General features: G+C 36.3%; 1 long non-coding RNA gene across 6 annotated transcripts in view; it reads left to right on the forward strand.

Annotated features, from left to right (window-relative positions):
• The window catches only part of LOC116665359, a 622,548-nt gene that overhangs the window by 48,466 nt on the left and 553,623 nt on the right, over positions 1 to 20,459 (forward strand). The window lies entirely within an intron of this gene.

Genomic DNA, 20,459 nt, shown 5'->3' on the forward strand with positions numbered 1-20,459 from the left:
TATTATCAACATCACCTATCAGAGGGTTACATTTGTTACAACTGAGGAACCTACATTGACACATTGTCATCACCCAAACTACATAATTTATATTAGGGTATTGTACATTTCATGGGTTTGGACAAATGTATAATGACGTGCATCCATCATTGGAGTATCATACAGACAATTACTACTACTCTAAAAATCCTCTGTGTTCAGCTATTCATCACTCCCCTTCAACCCAAACTCCAAGCAACCATTGATCTTTTTACTGTCTTCATAGTTTTCTTTTTCCAGAATGTAATAGTTGGAATAACACAGTATATAGTCTTTCAGATTGACTTATTTCACTTTGTAATATGCATTCAAGGCTCTTTCATGTCTTTTCATGTTTGGTAGCTTATTTCTTTTTAGTGCTGAATAATATTTGATTGTCTAAATGGATCAGTTTATTTATCTACTCATCTACTGAAGGTCATATTGGCTGCTTCCAAGTTTTGGCAATTATGAATAAAGCTACTGTAAACATCTGTGTGCAGATTATTGTGTAGATATTGTTTCTCAACTCCTTGGGTAAATACCAAGAAGCACGGTTGCTGAATTTTATAGTAAGGGTATGTTTAATTTTGTAAGAACTTGCCATACCTGCCAGCCATGAATGAGTGTTCCTGTTGCTCCACCTCCTTGACAGCATTTGCTGTTGTCAGTGTTCCAGATTTTGGTTATTCTAATAGGTATGTAGTGGTATCTTGTTGTTTTAATTTGTATTTCCCTGATGACATATGATATGGAGCATTTTTCATATGCTTATTTGCCATCTATATCTTCTTTGATGAGATATGTGGTAATGTTTTTGGCTCATGTTTCAATCAGGTTGTTTTCTTTTGGTTGAATTTTAAGAGTTTTTTGTATATTTTGGATTAAAAAGTCCGTTTGCAAATATTGTTTCCTAGTCTATGGCTTGTCTTCTTATTCTCTTGACATTATCTTTCACAGAGCTTAAGTTTTTCATTTTTATTTTGTATTTTTAAATTTTTTAACTAAGTTTTTCATTTTAATGAATTCTAGCTTAATTATTTATTTCAAGGATCCTGACTTTGGTGTTATATCTAAGAATTTATCACCATACCCAAGGTCATCTAGATTTTTTCCTATGTTTCCATCCAGGAGTTTCATATTTTTGCATTTTACATTTAGATCTATGAACCATCCTGAGTTCATTTTTGTGAAAGATATAAGGTCTGTGTCTTGATTCATTTTTTTACATGTAGAGATCCAGTTGTTCCAGTATCATTGCTTGAAAAGACTGTATTTGCTCCATTGTATTTCCTTTGTTATTTTGTCAAGGACCAAACGTGGGCCTATTTCTGAACTCTCTATTCTGTTCCATTTATTTATTTGTCTATTCTTTCACTGATACCACAATATCTTAATTACTGCAGCTTTATAGTCCATCTCGAAGTAGGGTAGTTCAGTCTTCCAGCTTTATGCTTAAATATTTTGTTGGCTGTTCTGAGTCTTTTGCTTCTCCATATAAACTTTAGAATCAGGTTGTCAATATACAGGGAAAAACTTGCTGGGATTTTGACTGGGGTTACGTTGAACCTGCAGATGAAGTTAAGAACTGACATTTTATAATGCTGAGTCTTCTTATCCATGAATATGTAGTATCTCTCCATTGATTTAGTTCTTTTATGCCATTTGTCAGTTTTGTAGTTTTCCTCATACAGAAGTTGCACATGTTTTATTAGATTATACCTGAGTATTTCATTTTGGGGGTACTAATGTAAATAGTATTGTATTTTAAATTTCAGATTCTACTTGTTCATTGCTAGTGTACAGAAAAGTTATTGACCTTTGTATATTAACTTTATAGTCCGCAACCTTGCTATAAATGCTCATTAGTTATCAGAGATTTTTTGTTTGTTTTTGTTTTTGTAGATTCCTTTGGAATCTATTTTTCTTTTTTTTTTTTTTAAACAACTTCTTTTAACATTTCTTACAAGACAAGTCTACTGGCTACAAATTTTCTCAATTTTGTTTGAGAAAGTATTTCTCCTCTTGTGAAGAGTAAATTTGTAGGGTACAAAATTCTAGCTTGGTGCTATCTTTCTCAGTATTTTAAATATTCACTACACTGTCTTCTTGCTTGCATGATTGTTGAAGAGAAATTGGATGTAATTCTTACCTTTGTTCCTCTATAGATAGGTATTTCAGGATTTTTTCTTTATCTTTGTAGTTTGAAATTATATGCCTAGGTGTTGTTTTTCTGTTATTCATCCTGCTTGGTGTTTTCTGAGCTTTCTGGATCTATGGTTTGGTGTCTGACATCAACTTTGGGGAAATTCTTAGTCGTTATTGCTTCAAATATTTTTTCTTTCTTCCTTCCTTCCTTATTTCCTCCCTCCCTCCCTTCCTCCTCCTTCTTCTTCTTTCTCCCTTCCTTCCTTCCTTCCTTCCTTATCTTCCTTCCTTCCTTTCTTTTTCTGTTTCTCTTTCTTCTCCTTCCAGTATTCCCATAACATCTGTGTTACACTTTTGTGGTTTTCCCATAATGCTTGGATATTCTTTCTTTCTTTCTTTTTTCTTTTTCAGTCTTTGTTCTCTTCGCTTTTCAGTTTTGGAGGGTTTTATTGATACATCCTTTAAGTCAGAGATTCTTTTCTCAACAGTGTCCAGTCTCATAATAAGCACATCAAAGGCATTCTTCATTTCTGTTGCAATGCTTTTTATCTCTAGCATTTCTTTTTGATGCTTTCTTATAATTTCCATCTCTGTTTACATTGCCCATCTGTTCTTGTATACTGTCTACTTTATCCATTAGAGCCCTTAACGTATTAATCATAGTTGTTTAATTCCTGGTCTGATAATTCCATCATCCCTGAACATGTCTGGTTCTGAAGCTTGAGTTGTCTCTTCAGATTGTGTTTTTGTCTCTTAGTATGACATAATTTTTCTTGATAGCTAGTCATGAGGTACCAACTGAAAGGAACTGCTGTAAATAGTCATATAGTGTGGGTTCATCACCAGTTGTGGGTTCTGGCCGGCAGAAGTCCCACAGAGACGGAATGAATTACTTGAGACTCTGGAAAAAGTCAAGAGAGCGAGAGGGAGTTGGGAGCCAACTCCACGAACCTCTCAAATGCTCCCATATTTATTGTATACTATCAAAGGAAAAATCACTAACAGTTGTGTGATGGAAGGCAGGAATTTAGGGAAAGACAGGGTGGGATCGAGACTGCAGAGTCTGGCTCAAGGTCAGAAGACCCTTTATGTTTTGGTAAATCATGTTCATGTTGGCATCAGCGAGCCTTACAGCTTATCAGGGCGGAACGTATGAGAAGCAGCTGCTTAACATTTTTCTTGGACTTAGGCGGCTGTGCCTGTCTTAGGTTGCCCCCCTCTGGGGATCTTACCCGTCTTTGGCTAACCAGCCTTCTCACCTCTGAGTCTGCAGCTTTTTATAACTTGTTTACCATTCCAGCCCAAGACTCATTCCTTTGGGGGCCTACAGTTTATCTTTAGGGAAGTCATGGGAAGAGGGGAGCAAGATACATTCTTATAGATATGTTAAAGCAGACCACCAGCCAGTTCCTTGCTTTGGGGATAGAAGACTGTCTAACAGCAGGCATGCCCAGCGTTTATAGCCGAGGGCCTGGGTCGTTGCTTTGCAACCAGCAGAGTGCTATCTAAAACCTCAACTATGCAAGCAAGGCAGTTACTAAGCACATTTGCTCTTCCTTAAGGAGATAAGCGGCTGGGGTCTGTTACAATTTGTTAACCCAATCATGGGCTCCCACAATATAATAATGTGGCGGTATGGTATGGGGAAGGGAAAGAGCTCTGTTGTCCTATAATTATGTCTCAGTCTTTTAGTTAGCCTATGCTTCTGGACTGTGAACTTCACATATGTTTCCCAGTGTTTTTCTTCCCCGTTAAGTGGGACAGCATTAGCAGAATAGGCTGGTTGCTGCGTTTTCCCTTCTTCCGTGTGTAAGGCTGGAGTGGACAGGAGTTGGATATTTCTTTTCTCCCAGGTCAGTTAGGCTCTGATAACACCCGAGCAGATTAGGCTCTAGTTAACTAGTTTCTCCTGAGAGCAGGTCTTGCTATGAAGATCATAGCAACCTGGTTCATTTCAAAATGGTTCCTTTCTCCTCTCCCTGCTAGACATACAAGAGGATTTTTCTTGATACTTTCTGTGAGAACCTGCTTGAGCTGCTGGAGGTAAATCTCACAGAATTGTAGGAGCCTCCCTGATGACTGGGTCCCCATGGAGTTTCTAACTCTCAGAGTTGTCACACTCAGCCTCCAGCCATTCATCAATTACAGTTTAGGTTTTCTACTCCGGCACTGGTTCCTGCAATAGATGCCACTCACGTGTCTCTGTTTCAGTAAGCCATGACTCCTTGTATTCACCCATCTCTCTGTCCAAATTGGGGGTAGTGATTTGCCCTGTGTCTTTTCCTTTCTTATGAATCCAAGAAGAGGCTGTTGGCTTTTCAGTCTGTTCAGGTTTTACTTGTTGTTAAGCTGCTCCTTACAGGTGGAACCAGAAACAGGAAGTCATTTTTTTTCTTTTTCTTTAAATTTGATTATTGGATCAGAAGTTTGGAATTTTTTAAAATCTCATTTTATTTAATCTTTGTAATTTGATTTTCATTCCTTATTGTAGTGCCTTTCGGAGGGTATCTCTACAGTGAAAAAAACACACTTCTGACCTCTATTTGCCTCTTTTCTCTATGGAGCAATAGGCTATTGTTTGTGTTGGTAAGCGAGCCGCTTGAGTATGCTGTGAATTCGTAAGGGCAAATTGAATGATCAGCATTTAAAAGGAATATCTGTAAATTTTTAACCAATCTAGACATTTGGTGATGGTTAACTTACCTCAATGCTACCTAGAAAAACATAGAGAGGGCTTCCTGCACTGAGACCTTACTTAATGTGTTTCAAATTTCTCTAGTTGTGTAAATTAGCTTTCATTTTTAAAGATATCATTGGACTTAGATTCATTCAGGTAGAAATGTTTGTGTTACATGGGTAAACACTGATCAGATTTTTCCATTGACGTCAATTATATTCAATCTAGGGTATATGTCTATTAAGATCTCCCTTAAATAGTACTGTAAGGATGCTACTGGAAAAATAAATGCAGAGAGAGACTGTTCTGAGGCAGACGGCTTCCTGCTCTATAGTCTTATAGGAAAAGGAAAATTACACTTTTAAGGTGCTCTATCCATTACAAACATAGGCACAAAATTACTACTTTGTTTTAATTTGTGATTTTAAACATGGTGTTTGTTAGGAGTGTGAAATGAGGAAATGAAAGATACCAAGCGATGAGTTCTCTTATTTCAGGGAGAATCACTACAACTGTTACTAAACTTCCCGCGTCGTTCCCCAGCAAGGGTCCTCCTGACAGGTGTTGAAGTTAAAGTGGACAGAACCGACTGAGTTCGGTTGGGAAGCAAAGGAAAGCTTTCTCCTTTTTCTTTTATAGTACAGTTGATTTACAATGCTGTGTTAATTTCTGGTGCACAGCACAGTGATTCAGTTATACATACATTCATTTCCATATTCTTTTTCGTTACAGGGTTTTACAGGGTATTGAATATATCAGAGAGTAGAGAGGCACCAGCTGGCGCTCTTGGGTTCGTGGTCTCCCAATTAGGCTGTGGGCGGGGCTGCGTCTCAGGCTTACGGACAGCGGGAGGGGGCGGAGCTCTCGGTGATCACGCTCAGCTGTGCTGCCCACTGGGCGGGATCACAGGTTGCGGCGGCGTCTGCACCCACAGCCGCCGCCATCTTGGATTGCCGTGTCATCCCTTCCGCGTCAGCACATAGTCCTCGGGCTGAGGTGCTGGCACAGCCATTCTACACTGGTCTGACCTGCCGGTGCAAGGCCTCTGCGTACGCTTCCCTACGAGCAAGTGGAACTAGACTAAGCACAAAGGAAAAGAAAAAGGTGAGATACTTTTTTATTGCCCACAGTCTGTTTTGCAGGAATTATTAATGGGCTTGGCCTGTGACACAACCAGAGTGAAAACCTTGAAGATAGGGAGAGTGTTTTGAAAACAACTGTGAGTGTGTGTGTGTGTGTGTGTGTGTGTGTGGTGCGAGGGCCCATATAGTATGTACTCGCTATTTTCTTTCAATATATTTTTGTCAGACTAACCAAAAAACCTAAAGGTATTTTGTATTTCCCAGAAAAAAAAATAGGTATGTTTTGTTTACACTTTAGAAATGTAGGCTTTATAAAGGGAAAGAATGTTTCTGAGGTGCTCTTATATATTTAAATCTTTTGTGACGGCAAAGAGGAAAAAGCAGCCAGCAAGACGAGTAACTTTGCTTGGGTGAGCAAACACACCATGACTATGTATGGTTTCCTTCTGTGCCTTTTCTGTGTGTCCTCACTGATAAATTACAAGCAATTCTTTGTCTCTCTATGTTGATAAGGAAGAGATGGAAAAAAAAATGCACTGTGAGTCTGTTAAAGAAAAAAATCAATGATGAGGTTTTTTTTTTAATGTAACACTTGAGTTAATTTAATTTCGGTGAATTTGACTACCCTTTATCTCCTTGCTCTCAATAAAAGGTTTTCTGCTATCATTTTCCTTATGTTTGAAGGCTAGGGTTGCTGACTGCTGAGGGTGGCTCTCCGTTAGCGTTAGTCAGACGTGGCTCCCATGGTTCTGTCCCGGCACCCTGGCATTTCGCTGACACTGCACGTCCTCGATGTACTTGTCTCCCTTTTGGGGCTCTGGCTGTGCAGAGAAGGGCAGCACCTGTCAGAGACCTGGTTGAGCTGCCTGGGTGCCGTCACATTTCCAGGCCGCCCTATCTGGGCAGGCGGATTCAGAAGGAACTGCACACGCCGAAACCTTTGTATGTTGCGCAATTGGTTGATAAACATGCATCATCAGAGGGGATTTAGTGCAGCAGGGACAAAAAAAAAAAAAAAAAAGAAAAAAAAACCCGGAAAATAATAACTTTTATCCTTTCGGCTAAAAAGCGCTTATATAAATATATTAATTAGTAATTGGCAAATCATTTCTTGAGTACCCCACATACCCTAGATAAAGTTCTAGGCCCAGTGCAAGGCATGGAAAGAGTAAGATACAAACGTCCTCTCAAGAAACTTACAGTCTTATAATAGAAATAAGAAATATGTAATTAACCATATTTTAAGATGTAAATTGCCACACAAGAAGCCTTTCTAAGTAGTTGTGCAAATGTACAAAGTATTATCTGATTATGTTACTTCTCCCCAGACTTGTTAGCTTTGTGTGTGTGTGTGATATGTGGTATGTTGAATTTAGAAAGGAAAAGTACCAATGAGATTCACCTAAACCATATGTTGGAGTTAGAAGAGTTGCATGGGTTTATTGTGTAAAGCCCAAATAGTTTTATAGTTACTTACAGTTTAGCATATAAAACACATGCTTAAAGCAAATTAAATTAAAGACAGAGAGAGCAGCACTTTCTGCATCTCATATAATACGCTTTACTTTCAGAAATGAAACACCCCAAAGAGTGCCTTCAGAAACAAAAATGGGGGGTAAATCAGCCCTTAACCAATTACAATTATTATTTAACTGAGACACAGTCAAAGGGAATTACAGGCAAGAGCTCCAAGTCCGGGGAAGGGACTTTTTAATCTTTCTCATTTGTGTAGCTCCTTGTAATTTAGACTTTTTTCGTATTTTATTTTACTATTTCTAATTTTAATCTGTGTAGCAGAATTTGTAGTCTGCACTTTATAGAAGTAACAACTGAACACTAAATTTAGTGATTTGACCAAAGTCACAGTTAATGGGAGAGATGGATGCAAAGAAAAAGGTCATATTATTCATTAAATCATCTAAATTCTAAATCACATCCTCAGTCCTTACCCTATGAGAATTTCCTAGTTTAAGGTTCTTCTGCTTTCTCCTGGAAATGTGGACTAAGTGGCCATTCCCTAACTATGTAGAAAGATTTTAGAAGAGTTGAAGAGATGCTTCTTTCTGTGAACAGTTGAATATTGATATTCAGTATTCAATGATAGACAAAAATATCTAGATAATGATATTTAGAAAAGTATTAGAAAATTTTCCCGCGAATTTCCAGAAAACTTTAATTCGCCTCATACGGTCGGTACATTTTACTAGTTCAGACTCCTTTGGGCATAATGATTTTTGAATTAAATTTGGATTACGGTTTACCCTGTTGTATTGGTCCTTTCGTCACACTGTCCACTTTTTCCAGTATTAGAAACCTATGCTTCTTTTATAAACATAAAATATACCACTCTGCTTTAATATAGTCTCAAATTGCTTAGGTCACCCAATGCCAAAAATTCCCAAGCAGTCCAGTATCTTTGTAAGGGGGTTGAAGTTTCAGAGAGCTGCTCCTAGATTGTCCATGTCATCCTGTCACTTCACAAGATGGGTTATAACGTTAATGGTGAAGAGGGAGGAGAAAACAGGAAAATTGTTATATAAATATAAGAGAGGTTGTTTATATGGGAGTGGTGTTTAGGTGATCTATCAACCTTGGAAAGATATATTCCTTTGAACTATGTTTGGAAAACTTTATTACATGTTCCCATGATACCAGAATTACCTAAGGCATCAGTAATATTACCTGATAGTTTGTAAGGCAATGGGGGAGGGGTTCTGTTGACTGTACAAAAATCATTTGTGTCACAGGAAACAGACATTTGGGAAGATGAGGAAAAGGGATGTTGAGGAATAAGGAATGAAGAAAAAGGAATGTAAAAAGGCTCCCATCACTGTCATATTTTATGCCTCAGAACTGAGTCATTAAGCTCAGTACACACTTAAATAAAAGAGTTTGCACAAAAGTATGAATACCAAGAGGCATGAATAATTGTAGGATATTCTAGAGGTTGTTTACTACAGTTCACCCTCTGACACCCAAAATTCGTGACACTTTCATAGGCAAAATGCTCTCATCCAATCCTGATATCTCCCAAATTCTCATCTCATTAAAATATTAGCTCAGTAATTCAGAATCTCATCACCTAGGTCAGGTCCAGGTATGGATGAAGCTCCTCTGGGGCAGTTCTGTATACAAATTATTGAACTGCTAGAACCAAACCATTTCCAAAAAAAAAGCATAAATAATTCACATTCCAGGAACGGCATAAGGCTATAATGGTTTAAGGGAGTAGGGTGGTGTAAGTAGGAAGGACGAAGCCATTGCAGTAAGGCGTTCAGGGAGATTGGTTTATAAAGGAGCTGAAGTAAAGGTTCATAGATAGCCTCTCTTTAGCCTTAAGGCTTATTTCTCCTGCTGTGTTGAATGAGGAATAGGTATCAAAATCAAACTTGGTTAAGCAAGCTACCCCTTTCCTCTGGCACTGCATGGGGTGGCTCAGAAACCTTATTTCTGGGCCTTGTGCGTGGGACCCTGAGCACTTCTTGCTCAAACGACAACAGTACTGAAAGATGCCGCTTCCTGTCATGTCCGTCTGCATAGTTCATTTCACTCTGCCTATTAACATTTCTCCCTTGTTCAGAGCAATGATGCTGCATAAAACTAAGTTATTATGTAAAAGCTGTATGCTGCTGTGCTGATAATTGGAAACTTCCAACTTTATGTGGCCTAGTAGAACAAAGTAGGCCTGCTGGCATTTAGTGGTGTAATGCATTTGCTTTAGAAGAAAGGGACATTTAAGGTGAGTTTGGGTGCTTGCTTATAGCTTTTGACAGGTGAGGGTCTTACTTGATATGTTAACTGTGTAGAGACTAAGTAACTACAACTTGGAAATTACAGGGCCAACTTTAGGAACTAAATAGTGTAAAGAGAGTGCTAACACCTTATTTTAAATAAATGAGCTATACATTATATATAGAGTCTATCAGAGAGTTTTAAAAATGTTTAAGACAGTTCCTGCTTTTAAAGAGATTATATTTGTTAATGGGGATAGCAGGTATGCAAACACCCAAATTACAAGGCAGACTATACTAAATATCAAAAGAGAAATAAAGCAAAATGTCATAGAAGCTCTTAGAAAAGCAATGAATCAGGAAAAGCTTCATGCAGGAGGTGTTACTTAAGATGAGCATTGAGAAGGAGTGATCTGAGAAGGAACTTACCATTCTAGGCTGATAATAAAAAAAATCAGGGTGTAGAAAATTGGAGAGTAGTCTTTAAGAATAAGAAATCGTTTACTTGTTCTAGAGTTGGGAGTATCATATATATGACATCTGAACTCTAACAAGAATTTGGTAATATAAATGATGTCTGGAGATGAAACCAAATAGTCTCTCTCTTTCCTTCAACTCATCAGATTTGACATCCAGTTGAGTGTAGGTTACATATGAGAGAGTATCAGGAGATAAGATTGGAATTTAGGTAGATGGGAGACATATTGTGGAGTTTGATATATTCCAATAAACTATTAATAAGTAACCCCTGAAATTTCCTGATCTGGATTGTAATATACTTGCACAGTATAATAATCTTGCATGGTATGGGATTCAAAGATAAACAGGATAGAATTCTTGTACTCTGAAGACTCGTAGTCTTGTAAGGGAAATAAACACGTAAATAATGACAATTAAGGGCAATGTGATATATGGGAGTATCAAAGAAATTCCTACTATATTTCAGGTATGATCAAACATTTTCTTGCTGTCACTTATTTGAGCCTATTCAGCCCCTTGGTAACTGAGTGATCACATAAAGTACTTTGACAGTTGATGAGCATTATAAAACATTTTCCAGAATAGATTTGAAAATAAGAAAAGCCATAGGACTAGGACCAACTGGGCTAGATGCTTAAATTTTGTTTCAAGAAGTATCTATAATGAAAAATTCCAAAAAGAACCAGGAAAAGGTTATTTTTGCAGTGTAAATGTTATGGGATTGAAGTGGTGTTATTGATGGTTTAATTGAATTTCTGATGAAGAGCTGAAGTATACAACCTGAGTTGAGAAAAGTTGAGAGAAAGTAAATACTGGCTGACCTTACCCAGGAAAAGGAAAAAGAGCAAACGTTTCAGTGTGGTGTCTGGGCATCTGAATTCAACAGATTAATTACACAGTAGCAACCTAGAGAAATGAGGTTTCAGCTTCAGCCTCTTTACGTCTTTTACCCTTGATTGACTTCATGTGGAAAGACTGCTTCCTGAGCATAGACACTGTACTTTAAAGTGGGTTGCAGTAGTAATAAGAGAACATGAAAGGATCAGTACATTTCCATCTATACTCTGGGAAAAATGATTCTAAGTCCACGGACTAGTTGTATCAGTTTCGAGAGGGCAACCCAATGACTAGTACTCTTAGTGAAAAAGTATCATCTTCATCTTGTATTGGGATACAAGACCTGGATTATGAGTGTTAATTTTTATTGTACTCATTACTTTTGAAAGTACTTCCATATATGTTGAACTTCAGTTACCATGGACCAAGGAGCTGGGCAGACTCAAATGAATAAAGGCAAGAACATATTTGTTTCCTACCTGAAGTAAAGTGGGAATTTCTTTCTGATTCTCCCATATTACACTGGCTTTTATTATGATCATTATATGTTTATTTCTCTCAGCAAACTGGATTCTCAGAGTGCTGAGATTCTGTTTTACTTATTGTTACATCCCCTAAATATCTAGCATAGTATTTTTCAGAATGTTGATTTTTAATAAATGTTTGTTGACATGAACATAATTAAATATACAAATTATTTACTCGTTGGTGAAATTTGGCAAAGATGCCCAGAGAATGCATCTCCATCTAGAAAGTTAATATGACTAGTATGTTCTAAGAACTTTTAATGTGTGGTATCATTTAATAATAACAATGATATTATGAGACTGGCATTATTATTATTCCCATTGTAACAGTATAGAAACCAGGGTCCATAGAGAGAGAAGAATTTACTGTACAGCTCAAGGGGCTATATTCAATATCTTGTAATAGCCTATAATGGAAAAATAATCTGAAAAAGAATATATATATATAAAACTGAATCACTTTACTGTATACCTGAAACTAACACAATATTGTAAAACATCTATAGATTAATAAAGAAGAAAAAAAGAAACTAGGATCCCAAAAGAGTAAGCAGCTTTCCTTAGGTAACATGGCCACAATGCACACAGTATGACACCAGCTCTTAACCATTCTACTGTTGCTCATGTTGATTCTCTGAGCATGACTTCTGTAACTGTAACAAAACACCCTGTATTTGTAAGGTGGCTTCCACAACATTGGAGGCTCTGTTTGTTATCTAATTGCCATCAGAAAACAACTGTGGGAGATCAGTAGGGCAAGTATTACCTTTATATTACAGTTGAAGAAACTAAAGCTCTGAGAGGTTGTGATTTCCCCCAGAGCCACAGAGCTCATAACTGGAAGAGCTTGCACTAGAATCATGCTCTTATGATTCCAGTTCGACTTGATTCCCTCATTTGTGTTCTGGGGCTAATAATACCTACATTGCAGCGTTGTGTGAGTGAAGTACCTTACTACAAAAAAATGCACCCAATAAATGTTTGCTTTCTAACTATTATCATTATGCTACTTTTGTATTACATGATGACTAATACTGATAGCATCTCTCAAAACAAAAGCAAATTTCTCTTTCAAGATGATATTTAGAATTCTGTAATACTTCCACTTGGATAAAGCTTTATTTTATTTTATTTTTTGATCATGTCATCTATTTTTTCTTTCTCTATGATCTAGCTTGGCTAATGATTCCACTTGATCATTGTTTACATTGGGAATATAAACATGAATGATTAAAATTATACTCTAATTCCCTATTCATGTCCTGCTTCTATTATATTCTGAAATTAACATTCATAGTATCGTCATATCTTTCATTATTAATTTTGCTAATGTAGTTCTCAGATTTTTTGCTTGCATTGTTTTTGTACTTGGTCATCAAGTTACCAAATTGTTGAAAACTTCACTTTATTCTCCTCTTCATGTTTATCTGTGAAATTTCACCAATCTTAGCTAGTGTTGTTTTTCAGTCTTTGGCAAATACTGGGGTCAAACTCTTCAAAATTTGGTTGACTTAATGTATTGGCTGAGTGTTTTTGAGATTGTTGACCATGTTACCAGCACCAGAAGTGAGTATGAATTTTGTCCTAAAAGCGTCAATATTATCCGCAACCTTGTATTCTCTGAGCATCATTATAATGAGTATATAGTGTCTTACTAATTTTGTTAATGCATAATTTTCTCAAATTTTTCTTGGCTTAATTACTCTGAACCTGATCACTTGTAAAATGGAGTTGCATTCATTTATTCATTTTTCAGTAGAGCAAAGATAGTCTTTTTAGCAGGTGATGCTGAAACAACTGGACATCTCCATGTAAAAAAAATGAATCAAGACACAGATCTTACACCTTTCACAAAAATTAGCTCAAAATGGATCATAGACTTAAATATAAATGCAAAAACATGAAATATCTAGAAGATATCATAGGAGAAAACCCAGATGACCTTGGACATGGTGATGAATTTTTAGATATAACACCAAAGGCAGGATCTATGAAAGAAATAATTGATATGATGAACTTTACTAAAATGAAAAACTTGGGCTCTGTGAAAGAGAATGTCAAGAGAATGAGAAGACAAGCCACAGACTTGGAGACAATATTTGCAAAAGACAGGTCTGTTAAGGGGCTGTTATTCAAAATATGCAAAGAAGATACATAGATGACAAGTAAGCATATTAAAAATGTTCCACATCATATGTCTTCAGGAAAATGCAAATTAAAATAACAATGAGATAACAGTCATTTCCGGTGCATCTGGCCATTCTTATAAAGAAGAAAGCTTCCAGAAATGAATAAATAGCACCAAAGTATGAAATGCTCTCTCTCCATTTATATATCAGATGATTTTAGTCTTCCTGAAACTAGTAACAATTTGGACAAATATTTTCAGTCTCTATGATTTATTTTGGTACTGAAATATCTATGCAGACATATATCTATCCTCCTCCCAATCCCGTTACACTATATTAAGAGATTAAAAATACTCTCTGATTTGGGTTGAAGCACATGAGATAGACATATAGTAACTCCCCTTAAAAAAAGGATTTCTCATGAATCACCAGTGTTGAGCAATGTTTTTCTTAAATTATAACTTAAGTTTTTATAGATACATAAACATAATAAACTCCTATGTTTAAAATGTAATATAACTATAAAACAAAACAAATTTGAAAACCAAATGCAAACAATATCAATACCAATAGCAGACCAATAAAGAATAACTATAATTTTAATATGACTGAAGCCTAAAATTATCACTCTGCTGAAACCACTGTCGTGGTTGTAGAAGTGACTGGCATGGTGCAGGTTTCGTTAAACTCAGTGTAACCAGGCTCTCCGGTTTGTGCTGTGATATCACATGGTGCAAATGCTTCCTTTTTTATTGAGTCCTTCCTTACTCTTGTCCTTCAACCCACATAGTGCTTCTTGCTGCCATTTGAATTGTAAATAGAGGCACTCATGAGGGTACACATATTACCTAGCAGCAGAATCCAATTGCCTTAAATGTGTTTATTTTAATTATTTTTGGTTATCATAGAAATAAGAACCCTAAGTTAGAAAAAATAATCTGAGTACCCTCAAGATTTTGAAAAAATATTTTTATCTCTAGACAAATGACATAATGATTAACAAGAAATTAATGCATTTTTCTTGTTTTCATATATCAATTCTTTTTTATTATTTCATTTGAATCTAAATTCCTTTAATTACTTTCCAAAAGCTGTTATGCAGATAGGAGCTTTGATTTCTATTCATGACTTCTAAGAAAAGTTTTTGTAAGTTGTATATTAGATTTTGGAAATTCATCTTAAACTTATCCATCAATGTATTTATCATATATAAAATGTAGTCTAATCAAGTAATAATGTGGAAGAAGTGGTTATTAAATATTTTGAGGTCTAGTTTGCTTGTGGTTTTAAATTGAAATAAAATTGGTATATTACCCCAATGTCCCTTTTTCTATCAGTTTATATATTTGCAGATTAGTATCATAATGATATGAGCTAAATGTGATTATTTCTAACCTCTATTACTCTGAATATTATGTTTGTATAATGAACAAAAGGCCATTTGAATCATCGACTTATTATTTAAATTTATTATTTCCTATTTTGCCTTTGCTCATATCACCACAGTAACCTTTTAGTGGCAGCCTGTTGATTATTTTGTATTATCATTTGAACTTCCAAGTAGTAAGAAATATACAAATATTCCTGATTGTTTATGTTAAAAATAGTATGTACTCTCTATGGTTTTGCATGTAGCAGTAGAAATTATATCCTACTTTTGCTCTTATTATTTTGATAAATGATAATGCACTTTTTATTTTACAGTAAGCAGTTTTACAGCTATATAGCTGTAGTCTATGACATTATACATTTGCATTTATTTCTGTAGTGAGTTAATTTAGGTAGATAAGTTGGCAGTGAATAAAATGAATATTGTGAGTTTAATAAGTGTATAGGTTTTGCCTCAAATCTTGATCAGGTCCAGTTTTATAGGTATTCCAGGACCTGACATGAATCAAACTGATTTGTTACCTCTGGAAGGTAAACTTCATGGGAGCTTATACTGCGTAGCTGAGTGTCAAATTCTATATATTGGTATTCTTTTAGATATTCAAGCCTGCAGGTATATATATTCATAGAGAATCATGGATAGTATTTTTCCTTTTAATGAGATCTCCTATGGTGGCAGTCAATAAATGTATATGATCATTACTAAAATGAGAATCTTGATTTGTTTATAGTAATACAAGTTCCTGATAGGGGCCACAGTACAATTATTTTCCCACTTTTAATAGCAACTGCTATATTTAGAAATAGACTTTTTCCTCTTTTTCCAATGCACTATTTTTCTATCCTGAATTATGTTTTGAGACCCTTAACAGCTTTTTTTTTAAAAGTGAGATGTTTTTACATGCAACAACAGACAACAACCAAGTAAGAACATAATGTCCTTGTGGTTACCCGATTCCACATAGAACATCTCTGGTCAACTGGGGAGTTATCTTTGGTAACTTTATATTTTGAAAAATGAACATTAGGATGATTTTGAGATACATTTTTATGTTTTATAAACTATATTTTTATTTTCCTTTTTTTTTTTTTTTTTGTCATAGGTATCTCTCAAGGCTTCCTTCTGTGTTTCGACAAAGTGGCTTTTGCTCTTGATAGGACAGTCCCTCTGCTGTGTGTGTGTGTGTGTGTGTGTGTGTGTGTGTGTGTGTGTGTGTGTGTATGTGTATGTGTATGTTTGCATTCCTATATGTCTGCGTTTTTATGGAAGAGTGAATTCTTGCCTGTCAAGAGATTCTGTGTTAACAGCTCCTTCCTGAGCCAAGGGGAAGTTAAGTTGGATTTAATGCCTTGTAATCAGAGCAGAGTCTGTGAGCAGCTAGCTGACTTGGGTTCTATTGTCTTAACCTTTGTAAGAGTTCTTGGAGAAAATGATGAGATACTACACTGCCTTCCACTCTCAAGGAACTGAAAGCCCCAAATGGGAATTGGAACTGAAGAGATATAAGGCATACGTTTCCTGGGCATTTAAGTGCACAATTTCCTTGTCATCACAATACATCACTCTGTACATTGTGCCGCCAAACTCCACATTTCTTGGCCTCTTTTCAGAGTCTTTTTGATTAACCATTAATAAGCAAAAAAATTACAAAGGTTCTCTTGACTTTCCATAGTTATGGCCAACCCTCTTTTTAGTTCTGACATTGTCTTTGAAAACAAAATAATGAATTCAAACATTGCAATGTCTTGAAGCCTAAATATTCCTGTAAATTTCCTTCCTTACTCTGTTCAAAGCACCCATATTTTGTGTCTATTGTTGTCCTACATTAAGGAGTCTTGATTCATTTTCCCTCTGTATTTCCTTGTCTGTAGTAGCTCTTCTTGTGTTTCATCTTCTTTGTTAAGCTTTGTTTTATTTCTGAGATTGAATTTTCAACCTTATAGAGAGGAGGTGGCCTCACGCTTATTTTCCTTTATTCTCTTTCAGGAGTGTCACAGCATGAGTTTTAGCTGTGTTATTCTTGGCAACAGAGTTCTGAATGGCAGATGAGTGTTGTTTTCTAATTGCATCCTATCATGTGGCTGTGTAGCTTTGTCTTCAATAAGAGACTTCAAAAACCATGCTTTAGCAAGTAAATTTAAGTCTCCTTTTTTTGAGTTAGGTTACCCTTTGCTGTAATATCTCATGGAAACTGGTATTTTACTGAAATGTAGATTAAGTTCACTTGGCATATTTTATTGTGCTTTTAATTATACACATCTAACATGAAAGAACTGAAGCATATGACCCAAATCCTTGCCTAAAAGGGATCTTGCAGGCTAGTTGTGTGAAAAAAATAAGACTTTGAAAAAACTAATAATATCAGTGCAACTCTATAGAGTCATGATACAGTAAAGACCTCACATGTACCAAATATAGTGTGTAGAAGTAGCTCTACCCTTACAGTCATGTGATAAGTGAGATTATAGTTAAGCTATTTTGAGCTTATAAAATTGTAATGATTATAAATTTCAGTTGACCTGTCGGAGGAGAAAGAGTGGTAATTACAAATTCAAAGTCAGAAAAAGCTTGGGACCAGAACTGACCCCAGAGACTAGAATGGCTGTAGAGCTGAAGAGCACCAAAAGAGACAAAGGTAGGGATGGGGAGGGTGGAGTTAGAGGGTAGATTCTACAAGGGAAGATTAGATGATATATCCTGGACAGGTCTCATAACTCAGAGAAGAGGTTCAAACCAAATTCAAGACCAGCTTGCTCAGTCTAATTTAATTGCTACAGGGAAAAGAGAATGTGCCTTGGCATTGGAAACCTGAGGTTTTATCTTGGCTCAGCCACTTCTCAGCTATGTGACCATGACCCATTTTTCTCAGTTGGGTAACTGAGGTAATAACTATGTAGTAATGCCTCCTGATAGGATTCCAGGCATATGGAAGATGCTCAGTAATGGGTGGCTATAGTTCTTGTTATAGCTCCGGTAACAGAACTGGATCCTGTGTATTCTAGAGTTGTCATTGCAGGCCAACCTTTAATTAAACTTTTTGTGTCTTAATATTTTGCACTTTGACATTTTTGCTTTTTAATATTTTGGCTTTTATCCCATTAATCCCACTTTTCTAATAAAGATACAGTAAGAAAGTAGAATCCATTCTTAGCTGAAACTAAGGAGAAAAATAATTTGCTATCAGAACCAGACAGTGAAGTGATTTTAGAGGACTGATGTGGAGGGGTGGGGGGCATCAGCTATCTGGCTGGAAAATTGGGAAATGGAGGGAATGAAAGATAACAGTAGTACAGAGTGGTAAAGTCAGGTGCCATGTGATTTCCAGTTCTCTTCACTGGAGCTATTTCCTTTTTTTATTTTTTCTTCCTCTTTCTCTTTGATGCGCTTTGTTGTCTGGGAAAGTCAAAGTGGGGCAAGTTGGTCTTGCTCTTGGAGTTTCTAGAAAAAATTACACTTTCCCAATGCATTGGATATTAGACATGCTCAAGAGAAATATTAAGTCAAGTATTGTGAGGGCAAAGTAGGGCAGATTTGGAGGCAAGTCATGTATGGGACATGATAAAGGAGGGAAGAAAAGCCATAAAAGCAGTGATTTTAACCCTGGGTGTATATTACAGTCACTTACAGTCCTTTGAAAAAAATACTGAGGTGTGGGCCCCATATTCAGAGATTTTTTATAATAGGTCTGGATGGGACCTGGGCTTTGGCATTTCTCAAAAATTTCCCAAGTTGTTCTAAACCTAAGCCAGAACTAAGAACCATCAGTATAAACTAAGGATAAAGATTTAGGGCTGATACTTTTCATATGTGATACAAAACTCAGATTAACAGAAGCAAATACATACGCATGTGTGCACATGCACGCACACATTCACATGCAGGGCTCAGGTGAAAATCTAATCCTGATATTTCTTCAGATCTTTGAAGCATGATGTGTAAGCAGGCAAGCTATGTTTACAGGGATAAAGTAGATGTTATTTTTTTAAGAAGTAAGAAAAGAAGCACTGTACTTTTTTGATCCAGTTGAATTTTTAAATTGCAATCTTAGAGTTGGTATAGAATTAGGTATCATTATGATCTATTTGTATGAAAGTAGAGATTTCTTCAGGTATCAGTGACAAATGAACAGTTGATAGGAAGATACGAGAAAAATAAGGTAGGAAATATCTGGAGCTCAGCCCTCAGAGGTTTGAGTTAGATAAAGGACCAGAATTTGGACCCCTGGGTAACGTTCAGTTGGTCACCCTGGGAAAAGAGTATAAAAGGCATCCTTGCCCACTTAGAGAAGTGGAGGTCTCAGAGTAAAGCCCTGAACCAAAACAATCAGATGGTTGACCAGGAAGGAATGAAGCAGACCCATCACGACTGAGGGAAGACAAAAAGAACAACAAACTATCCAAGCAAAAAATTCAGAGAGATTAAGCAGTAAGTGCTCAGAAAATGTAGAAGTAGTTGTAAATAATAGTGCTCTAATAAGCATTACTATTATTATTACTTATATGCAAGTAAGAAAACTTGGAATGTCTGTTCCCAACTGTTAGAATTGTGAGGAAGATCCTGATGGACCTGCAAGCTAAATAATTGAAAATGCTCCAAAAAAGATATTTGAAGAGGCGGTTTTAAAACATGGTAGATACCAAGTTGGTAACAGTCAACGTTGGTGTGATCCAAACAGACCCCAAAAAGAGGCAGCTTAAATTCAGAGTTAAAGAGCAATACCTCAAATAGTGCAAGACTCTACAAACAAATGGAATTTGGCATTGCTACTTAAAATAATGGCAGAAATGCTTATAGTCCTGTGGTGGTATAATACATTCATACTTAATGGAGTAGTCACAGCACTGTTACCACTGGTTGTTTTGACCGTTTATTTATTTATTTTGAGTGCTTACTATGTGACAGACAATCTTTGTTCTAGGCATTGGAACTGTTTTTTTCTTCAATAGAAGCAATATATTGTTTTGAATATTCAGATTACCTACTGTTTTGTTTTTCCAACCATTATCAATTATCTATTAATTTCTAGTTGTCAAAGTACATATACTAAGAGGTAGAATAGCCTATGTATTAGGTGGTATATATGTAAAGATTCCTCCTCCCTAAATTTTTATGTGAGTCTGGGAGTGTGAGGTACCTTCTGAGAGCTGTGACAGTCACCGGGTATTATTTTGGCCTTCAGTGATCTTGGACACTTAGTATTTCTCCTGATACCTTTACTTCCCTGCTTACCCCCACCCCATGACCCTGTTGTGGTTTGCTTCTGGTCTGAATTATGCATTGTGCTTTACCTTTTCCTTGTTCCAGTTTTCTGGAACCTGACATATCATATCCTACTAGTACTGGTTTAATGTCACACAACTAGTTAGTGCTGGAAGAATTTGATACTGAATGTCTAACTGAAGCAGTATCTTCATTGTAAAGCTACCAATAGTAAAACTTC

This window comes from Camelus ferus, chromosome 8, assembly GCF_009834535.1.
Source record: "Camelus ferus isolate YT-003-E chromosome 8, BCGSAC_Cfer_1.0, whole genome shotgun sequence".
NCBI classification, from domain to species: domain Eukaryota; kingdom Metazoa; phylum Chordata; class Mammalia; order Artiodactyla; family Camelidae; genus Camelus; species Camelus ferus.